This window comes from Podarcis bocagei, assembly GCF_964188305.1.
Source record: "Podarcis bocagei genome assembly, chromosome: W".
In the NCBI taxonomy this organism is placed as follows: domain Eukaryota; kingdom Metazoa; phylum Chordata; class Lepidosauria; order Squamata; family Lacertidae; genus Podarcis; species Podarcis bocagei.
In genome coordinates, this window is record NC_138131.1 from 78,533,969 (window position 1) to 78,544,262 (window position 10,294).

The 10,294-nt window shown below is 48.8% G+C and overlaps 1 long non-coding RNA gene across 1 annotated transcript in view; it reads right to left on the reverse strand.

Moving 5' to 3' along the window:
* The window catches only part of LOC308578357, a 204,628-nt gene that overhangs the window by 126,082 nt on the left and 68,252 nt on the right, over nucleotides 1–10,294 (reverse strand). The window lies entirely within an intron of this gene.

Here is a 10,294-nt window from a genome sequence, read left to right on the forward strand (position 1 = left end):
TCTGAGTTGAAAGAGAGGTAGAGTTGGGTATCATCCACATATTGATGGACACCAAGCCCAAACTCCCTGATGATCTCTCCCAGCAGCTTCCTGTAGATGTTAAAAAGCATGGAGGGGAGGACGGAACCCCGAGGCACCCCACAAGTAAGTCTGAACACTCATCCCCCACCACAACTTTCTGGACACAGCCCAGGAGGAAGGAGCAGAACCACTGTATAACAGTGCCCTCAGCTCCCAGCTCCTCTAGACGGTCCAGAAGGATGTTATGATCGATTGTCGCGACCAAGGCAGTTTCAGTCCCATGAGGAGACGTGAATCCCAATTGGAAGGGATCCAAATGGTCTGCATCCTCCAGGCGTGCCTGGAGTTGTTCAGCAACCACCCGCTCAATCACCTTGCCCAAGAATGGAAGATTTGAGGCTGGGCGATAGTTGGCCATACTGGCCGGGTCTGAATATGTTTTTTTAAGAAGCGGTTTAATGACCGCCTCTTTCAGCTGGTCTGGGAATGCCCCCTCACAGAGGGAAGCATTCACCACCCCGCAGAGCCCATTGCCCAGCCCTTCCCGGCTTGCTTTTATTAGCCAGGATGGGCAAGGATCAAGGAGACAGGTGGTTGGTTTCACGCATCCAAGCAGCCTGTCCACATTCTCGGGGGTAACGGATTGAAATTGATTCCATGCAACTTGACCAGACAGGGCTCTAGCACTCGCTCGCCCTGACCCTGCTCCCACGGTGGTGTCTACCTCCTTCCGAATATGAGCAACTTTATCTGCATAAAAATTTGAAAAATCGTTGCAGGAGGTCTTGGGGTCTTTACAAGGCCCCGGTGGTAAAGGTGGTTCCATTAAATTGCAAACCACCTGAAAGAGTCTCCTGCTACTATTTTCTGTAGATGCTATAGAGACGGTGAAGAAAGTCTTCTTCACCATTGCTATCGCCACTTGGTAGGCTCGACATTGAGCTCTAACCTGTGTCCGGTCCAATTCAGAATGAGTTTTCTGCCACTGGCACTCGAGCCGTCTCAGCGATTGTTTCCTCACCCGCAGCTCCAAAGAAAACCACGGGGCTGTCAGGGCTCCATGCAGTCGGAGAGGGCGCTTCGGAGCCAGACAGTCGATAGCCCTGGTCAACTCCACATTCCGGCAGGCCACCAGGGAATCAGCTGAAAGGCCATCAACATGGGATAAAGCATGCCCTACCACTCTCTGGAAACCATTTGGATTCATTAAGTGGCGGGGGCGGACCATCCACATTGGTCCCACCTCCCTGCAGAGGAGAAGGGTCACGGAGAAGTCCAGTTGCACCAGGAAGTGATCTGACCATGGCACTTCTTTTGTTTCACTTTTACCTAGTGATGACACTAGGTAAAAGTGAAACAAAAGAAGTGCCATGGTCAGATCACTTCCTGGTGCAACTGGACTTCATATCACCCATGTCACTATTGGTGAACACTAGGTCTAAGGCATGTCCGTGACTATGAGTTGGGCCAAACTTATTCAGGGACAGCCCCATGGAGGCCATGCTTTCCACGAAGTCCCAAACAGCCCCTTGTAAGGTCATGTTGGCATGGATGTTAAAATCCCCTAGGACAACCAAACTAGGTATCTCCAGGAGAACATCCGCAATGACCTGAAGCAGCTCGGGCAGGGAATCCTTGGTGCAGCGGGGAGGTCAGTACACCAAAAGGAATCCTGTACTGCCCCTATTGCCCAACTTCCAGAACATGCACTCAGAGAACTGGGTCTTTCATATGCGCAGAAGCGCCAAATTGCACCAGTGCCTGTGCAGACGTGGCGCTTCAGGATGCGAATGCTGTGGGTTGCGGACGTGCCTCAGTCACGGGTTATGTCTGCAACCCGAGGTTCCACTGTACCAATTTTGTTTTAGGGCTTAATTTGCAGTAAATTTTATTCCTTTATTCATAATTGTTCTCACTGTTCTACTGTGAACTGCTCTTAAAATTTTTGCATCCATTTTGTCATATAAGGTTTTGCTTGTTCGGGCTTGGTGTCATATTTGAGTAATAGTTTATAAATTTTACCCAGAAGGTAGAACTCTGTTATGATGGACTCAGATTCTATCTTTTCACTGATTTTCACTGTATGTTTGCCATACAGTCTTTCTTGAATCTGGATATTAGTTGACAGTATGTAAGCAGTTTCATATTTTTTCTCCTCTTTAATACTTTGGCATGTATTTGATCTGTTCTTGAAGATGAACCATATCTTGGTACAATATATACCGTATTTTTCACTCTATAGGACGCACCGAACCATAGGAGGGGGAGAACAAGGGGAAAAAAATTCTCCCCCTCTCCGCTCAGCGCCCCTTCAGCGAAGCGGGATGAGAAACGGAGCCCCTTCCATTTCTCCTCCAGCTTCACTGAAGGGGCACTGCGCAGAGAGGAAACATTGTGCAGTGCCTCTCCAGAGAAGCAAAGCCTGGAGAGCAAGAGGGATCGGTGTGCACTGACCCCTCTCATTCTCCAGGCTTCAGGCGGCTATCCGCAAGCCTTCGGAGATCAGCAGGAACTTGCGCTGTACTCCAAAGGCTTCAGGCGGCTATCCCTGAAGCCTGGAGAGCGAGAGGGGTCGGTGCGCACCGACCCCTCTCGCTCTCCAGGCTTCAGCGAAAGCAACGCGTAGCCTCTGGAGCGTGGAGGGAGCGCTCCCTCTGCGCTTTGGAGGCTTCGTGTTGCTATCGCTGAAGCCAAGGAGCCTGCATTCACTCCATAGGACGCACACACATTTCCCCTTAATTTTTGGAGGGTAAAAAGTTGTCTTATAGAGCGAAAAATACGGTAGTCATATATTCTCCTATCGGCACTAATAATAATATTGCAGTGGTGACATTAACAGTGCAGGTAAGGGGATTTTTGTGATTTTTGTAGTGCAACTCATGATTTGTGAGTTGTGCCCGTGGCTATGATGTGTGATTTGATGGTGAGTTTGGGGAGCCCCAATGCGAAAAGAGTGAGGATCCTTGAGGATCCGTGCTTCAAAACTACCTTTTTGGGCCATGGCGCTGCCAGGAAGCCATGGATCCATAATTTTTATGGTGCAGGCTCTGCTCCTGGCTATGACGTGTGATTTGACAGTGAGTTTGGGTTGGCCCAATTCAAAAAGCGTGAGGATCCATGAGGATCCGTGCTTCAAAACCACATTTTGGGGCCTTGGAGTGGCCAGGAAGCCGTGGATCCGAGTTTTTTGTGGTGTAAGCTGTGCCCCTGGACATGATGTGTGATTTGACAGTGAGTTTGGGTTGGCCCAATGCAAAAAGCGTGAGGATCCACGAGGATCCGTGCTTCGGAACCACGTTTTTGGGCCATGGAGTGGCCAGGAAGCCGTGGATCCAAGTTTTTTGTGGTGCAGGCTGTGCCCCTGGGAATGATGTGTGATTTGACAGTGAGTTTGGGGTAGCCCAATGCAAAAAGTGTGAGGATCCATGAGGATCCGTGCTTCGGAACCACATTTTTGGGCCATGGAGTGGCCAGGAAGCAGTGGATCCAAGTTTTTTGTGGTGCAGGCTGTGCCCCTGGGAATGATGTGTGATTTGACGGTGAGTTTGGGGTGGCCCAATGCAAAAAGTGTGAGGATCCATGAGGATCCGTGCTTGAAAACCAAGTTTTTGGGCCATGGCATTGCCAGGAAGCTGTGGATCCGAGTTTTTTGTGGTGCAGGCAGTGCCCCTGGACATGATGTGTGATTTGATGGTGAGTTTGGGGTGGCCCAATGCAAAAGGAGTCAGGATCCATGAGGATCCGTGCTTCAAAACCACGTTTTTGGGCCATGGAGTGGCCAGGAAGCCGTGGATCCGAGTTTTTTGTGGTGTAAGCTGTGCCCCTGGACATGATGTGTGATTTGACAGTGAGTTTGGGTTGGCCCAATGCAAAAAGCGTGAGGATCCATGAGGATCCGTGCTTCAAAACCACGTTTTTGGGCCATGGAGTGACCAGGAAGCCGTGGATCCGAGTTTTCTGTGGTGCAGGCTGTGCCCCTGGGAATGATGTGTGATTTGACAGTGAGTTTGGGTTGGCCCAATGCAAAAAGCGTGAGGATCCATGAGGATCCGTGCTTCAAAACCACGTTTTTGGGCCTTGGATTGGCCAGGAAGCCGTGGATCTGAGTTTTTTGTGGTGCAGGCTGTGCCCCTGGAAATGATGTGTGATTTGACGGTGAGTTTGGGTTGGCCCAATGCAAAAAGCGTGAGGATCCATGAGGATCCGTGCTTCAAAACCACGTTTTTGGGCCTTGGATTGGCCAGGAAGCCGTGGATCTGAGTTTTTTGTGGTGCAGGCTGTGCCCCTGGAAATGATGTGTGATTTGACGGTGAGTTTGGGTTGGCCCAATGCAAAAAGCGTGAGGATCCATGAGGATCTGTGCTTCAAAATCACGTTTTTGGGCCTTGGATTGGCCAGGAAGCCGTGGATCCGAGTTTTTTGTGGTGCAGGCTGTGCCCCTGGACATGATGTGTGATTTGACAGTGAGTTTGGGTTGGCCAAATGCAAAAAGAGTGAGGATCCATGAGGATCCGTGCTTCGGAACCACGTTTTTGGGCCATGGAGTGGCCAGGAAGCCGTGGATCCGAGTTTTTGTGGTGTAGGCTGTGCCCCTGGGAATGATGTGTGATTTGACGGTGAGTTTGGGGTGGCCCAATGCAAAAAGCGTGAGGATCCATGAGGATCCGTGCTTCGGAACCACGTTTTTGGGCCTTGGAGTGGCAAGGAAGCCGTGGATCCGAGTTTTCTGTGGTGCAGGCGCTGCCCCTGGACATGGTGTGTGATTTGACGGTGAGTTTGGGTTGGCCCAATGCAAAAAGCATGAGGACCCATGAGGATCCGTGCTTCAAAACCACGTTTTTGGGCCACGGTATGGTCAGGAAGCCTTGGATCCGTGATTTTTGTGGTGCAGGCTGTGCCTCTGGACATGATGTGTGATTTGACGGTGTGTTTGGGGTGGCCCGATGCAAAAAGCGTGAGGATCCATGAGGATCCGTGCTTCAAAACCACGTTTTTGGGCCATGGAGTGGCCAGGAAGCCGTGGATCCGTGGTTTTTGTGGTGGATGCTGTGCCCATGGCCATGATGTTTGATCTGATGGTGACTTTGGGTTGATCTAGTGCAAAAATCATAAGGATTCATGAGGATCCGTGCTTCGGAACCACGTTTTTGGGCCAGGGCGTGGTCAGGCAGGCGTGGATCTGAGTTTTTTGTGGTGTAGGCTGTGCCCCTGGGAATGATGTGTGATTTGACAGTGAGTTTGGGTTGGTCCAATGCAAAAAGTGTGAGGATCCATGAGGATCTGTTCTTGAAAACCACGTTTGGGCCACGGTATGGCCAGGAAGCCATGGATCCGTGATTTCTGTGGTGGATGTTGTGCCCCTGGACATGATGTGTAATTTGAAAGTGAGTTTGGGCTGATCTAGTGCAAAAATCATGAGGATTCATGAGGATCCGTGTTTTTTAACCATGTTTTTGCGCCATTGCGGCACCACGAAACAGTGGATGCGTGATTTTTTTGGTTCCTCCTACAGACTAAGATGTGGTCTACAGAAGCATGGTGTTTTTATTTTGTTTCAATATAAAAATCATATGAATTCATGAGGATCCGTCCCACGGATCCATGTTTTTATGGTACTGCAGCGTGGCAAAGTGTTGGATCCACGTTTTTTATAGTCCAGTTTGTAGGCGTGCCTTCTAGGTGTGATTTGACACTGCATTTGTTGGAATTATTTTTTAAAAAGTGGAGGATCCATGAGGATCCGTATAGATCCGCCTTTTATGCAGACCCTTTTTTTATCTTATAGTTTGGAAATGTACATCCAGTTATTTCCCCTTTAAATTTTTTGGGGGGCCCCAAAAGAGTGGGACCCTAAACTATAGCTTGTTTAGCTTATACGTAAATCCGGCACTGTTCACAGCACAGGCCTGGCTAACTTGGTGGTGAGAGCTGCGAATAGGTCGTTTCCCCTCGCATTAGACCACTGTTTTGTGGGGAACGGGGCATCTCCACAAGACTAGTCGCGAGGTATGTTTGAAAAGCGCGCCTTTCTCGCCTTTCCGGAGCGCGCTGCATCCACAGAGGATCTCTCTTATGGAAAATCGGGTTCCAGCAAAACGCTGCAGGGTGGCTTTGCACAGAATAAATATTCGTAGTCGGACTACAACTCCCATCAGCCTCAGCCAGCATAGTCTGGCATGATGGGATTTGTAGAACAGTTTGGGGAGGGGGCACTTCGTTGGCTACATCTGATTTACCTTGTTTGATTATATCTTTTGGGAACAATTGCATAACTGAGTTGGCAATCCCAGCACACCTGACTTTTCAATGTCTTTGTTGCTTATTCTTCTGAAACTTTTTTGCTTCATGTAATTCTGTTGAGACCATTTTAAATTAAATGAGCTTTCTACAGAACACGGTATTTCTACTTTTAAAAAGGTGCCACCTGCCTCTTTGCTGTGGTACTGTATAAAAATATTGTAACTATGTTGGTATCCATACCACACATTAATGTATCTACAGTTACCATCCTAAAGTTTCTGGGGTTTTTTAAAAACGAAAATGTTTCTGAAGGAAATGTACTTGTTAGTAAACCAATCACATGAGGTGGAAACATGGAACAAAATAGTTGCAAAGCCAGACTATTATTCCAGTTGTGTATGCAGATGAAGCTGTTTCACAAAAAGCAGGCTGTCTCATTGTAAGTACAACTGTTTGTGTGAAAGTGTAGTTGCTGATTTGTACAGCTCCTCTATTATGTACCGTATTTTTCGCACCATAGGGCGCACCGGACCATAGGGCGCACCCAGTTTTTAGGGGGGGAATTCAAGAAAAAAAATCTTTTTTTCCCCCCGCAGCCCCAAAGAGCAGCGTACAGGCTGCACACAACCTCTCCCTGCCCGAGGGGTTGCGTGCAGCTATGGATCAAGCCAAGGCAGCGAGCGGGATGGATCCCGCTTGCTGTTTTGGCTTCCCCTAGCCCCGTGCAGCCTCTCCCTCCCGGGAGAGGCTGCGTGGGGCTAAAGAATCCATAGCCCCGTGCAGCCTCTCCTTGGCAGAGGGGTTGCGCGCAGCTATGGAGGAAGCCAAGGCAGCGAGCGGGATGGATCCCGCTCGCTGTTTTGGCTTCCCCTTTAGCCCTGTGCAGCCTCTCCTTGGCGGAGGGGCTGCACAGCGCTTTCCTGGCTTTACTGGGAGGCGGGGGGATTCCCCCACCTCCCGCAAAACCGGCAGAAGCCGCGCGCCTTTTAAAAGGGCTGCACGGCTTCTCCTGGCTTTCCTGGGATGCGGGGGGATTCCCCCACCTCCCGCAAAACCGGCAGAAGCCGCGCGCCTTTTAAAAGGGCTGCACGGCTTCTCCTGGCTTTCCTGGGAGGCGGGGGGATTCCCCCGCCTCCCGCAAAACCAGGCTCCCCCCCCGCCAGCCTTCTAGCCAAGTTGGGGGACAGCGGGAAGGGCGCGCTGCGCCCCTGCCGCTGTCTCCCGAGTTTGCGGGGCTGGCGACGGGGAGGAGCAGGCTTCTCCCCCCGCCAGCCTTCTAGCCAAGTTGGGGGACAGCGGCAAAGGCGCGCTGCGCCTCTCCCGCTGTCCCCCGAGTTTGCGGGGCTGGCGACGGGGAGGAGCAGGCTTCTCCCCCCGCCAGCCTTCTAGACAAGTCGGGGGACAGCGGCAAAGGCGCGCTGCGCCCCTGCCGCTGTCTCCCGAGTTTGCGGGGCTGGCGACGGGGAGGAGCAGGCTTCTCCCCCCGCCAGCCTTCTAGACAAGTCGGGGGACAGCGGCAAAGGCGCGCTGCGCCTCTCCCGCTGTCCCCCGAGTTTGCGGGGCTGGCGACGGGGAGGAGCAGGCTCCCCCCCCGCCAGCCTTCTAACCAAGTCGGGGGACAGCGGGAAGGGCGCGCTGCGCCTCTCCCGCTGTCCCCCGAGTTTGCGGGGCTGGCGACGGGGAGGAGCAGGCTCCCCCCCGCCAGCCTTCTAACCAAGTCGGGGGACAGCGGGAAGGGCGCGCTGCGCCTCTCCCTCTGTCCCCCGAGCTTGTGGGGCTGGCGGTGGGGCTCTCCTGAAGCCTGGAGAGCGAGAGGGGTCGGTGTGCACCGACCCCTCTCGCTCTCCAGGCTTCAGCGAAAGCCTGCATTCGCACCATAGGACGCACACACATTTCCCCTTCATTTTTGGAGGGGGAAAAGTGCGTCCTATAGTGCGAAAAATACGGTATACAGATTGTAAACGTTATTGCTTTGACAGTACTGTATGGGGTAGACAGTAAAATAGATGCATTTATATATCTGTATAGTACAGTACCTGGAAATCAATTAGTGATTCACATGAGGAGGAGACATGTGGTTTCAGTGTCCTATGGATTCAAGTTAAACTGCTCATGTACATGACAGACTTTCACTGACAAATTATTGGAATTGATTAAGAGGACTAGAATAACTTTATATGTAGAATGATTAAGAGCATTGTTAGTGGATTATTGCATACATACTACAAATAGGCCAGTTGCTATGCAGAAGAATAAATTTAATCTCATCAGAAATTACAATATTAAAAAACTGTTGGGGGGCAATTCCAGTCTCCCAGGACATTGTAAATGATAACAAACTGGCCATCCTGTAATAAGGATACTTTATTCAGACTTGCAATGTGAAACTATATATCAAGAGTTTCCTTTTTTCACTTGTGGGCTGAAGTAAGGCAAATATGTTTTTTAATTAATTTAAATGAAGTTGCTAAGATGGTATACAATTTGTGTTAGAAATTCGGATATATATTTTTGGCAAGACAGCTCTAAAGTTTTATTTTTCAAACAATGGGCTGTGATCAGTTAAACATCTGGATAGTTCAAATGACAACCTGGAGCTTTGAGAACTTGAAGAAGAAAAGTCCACATGTGTATTGGCTTATTCCAACTTCTTTTTATTAATGGTAACTGCTCCTGCTCAGGCTGCAGTCTGAGAAGCATTTTGTTTCCAGAAATTCATTCCCAATTGTGTAGATAAAATATAACCAATAGAATTCTACAGGATGGAGTGTTACTGTATGAAAACAGTCTAGATCCAAGGATCCCCAGACATGCACTTCCAGATGGTGGAAATGCCTAGTGCCTGGTTAATTTTGAGCACTGTATACAATTCATAATAAAAAACGGTAGAACATCCATCATTAAACTACCAATATAACACCTCTTATAACTCAGCAACAGTAGGAGCAGTTGACCTCCAAATGCCAAGCAGAGTAAATGACATAAAGACACCAGCAAAGAGGACCAACGTATTTCTAGTGGAAGGCAATTCTGTAATCGGGGAGCCATAACACAGAAGCCATAACATGAGTCCTTTCCAGAAGCAGGATGTTGGAAACCACAGAATGGGATGGTGCTGTTGTTCTCAAGTCCATTTTGTGGGTTTCCCACAGGCATCTGGGTGGCCACTGTGATAACAGGATGCTAGATTAGGTTGTCAATAGGCCTGAAGGCCTGATCCAGCAGGCTCTTCTTACCGTCTTGTTGTTTGCGTCTTGGTTTTAAATAGAACTATAAGAAGGACCTTTCTGTCAGATCTCAAAGCACAGGCTGGCATATAATGGGGAAAGGTGCTCTTTTAAGTATCCAGGCCATGCAGGACAATACACTAAAGTGAGCACCTTAAATTGGGCAAACACGTAACCAGCACAACTGTTTCAAGAGTGCTGTCACAATATTGTATCCAGTTTTGATACTGAATAGTGAGGTGGGAGCATTTTTGCACCAATTGGAACTTCTGAACTAGCTTCAAGGGCAGCTCTATGTAAACATATTGTAGTACTAAATGAAATGTTAACAAAACATACAAGTTAATTGGCATACAAATGCCAGGATATCTATTATTCACAACTGATTCTGTGAACTATCATTGTTATTTATGTAATTTTCACTGTCTCTATTTTCCCTGCATTCTTTCTGGCCACATTATACCCATCCACCCCAACAGCACCCATGTGTGCAATATTTTGACAGTTGAGGATCTCACTCTGTGCATCTGATGAAGTGCACTGTATTCCATGAAAGCTAATGCCATAATACATTCATTAATTTTAAAGATGTCTTGTTCAAATTACTTGTACGTCTATGACTTTGATCATGTTACTGAGAAATGACTTGAATTTTTTTTAGCAGCTAGTGTTAATGAGCAGCAAAACAGTATACGTGTACAAATAGTACACTTGTATGTGTCTCCTGTATTATATAATGTAATTTGCATTATATGTTGTAGCTATAGACCTGATAAGAGGCTTTTACATAGTTTCATGATAATCTG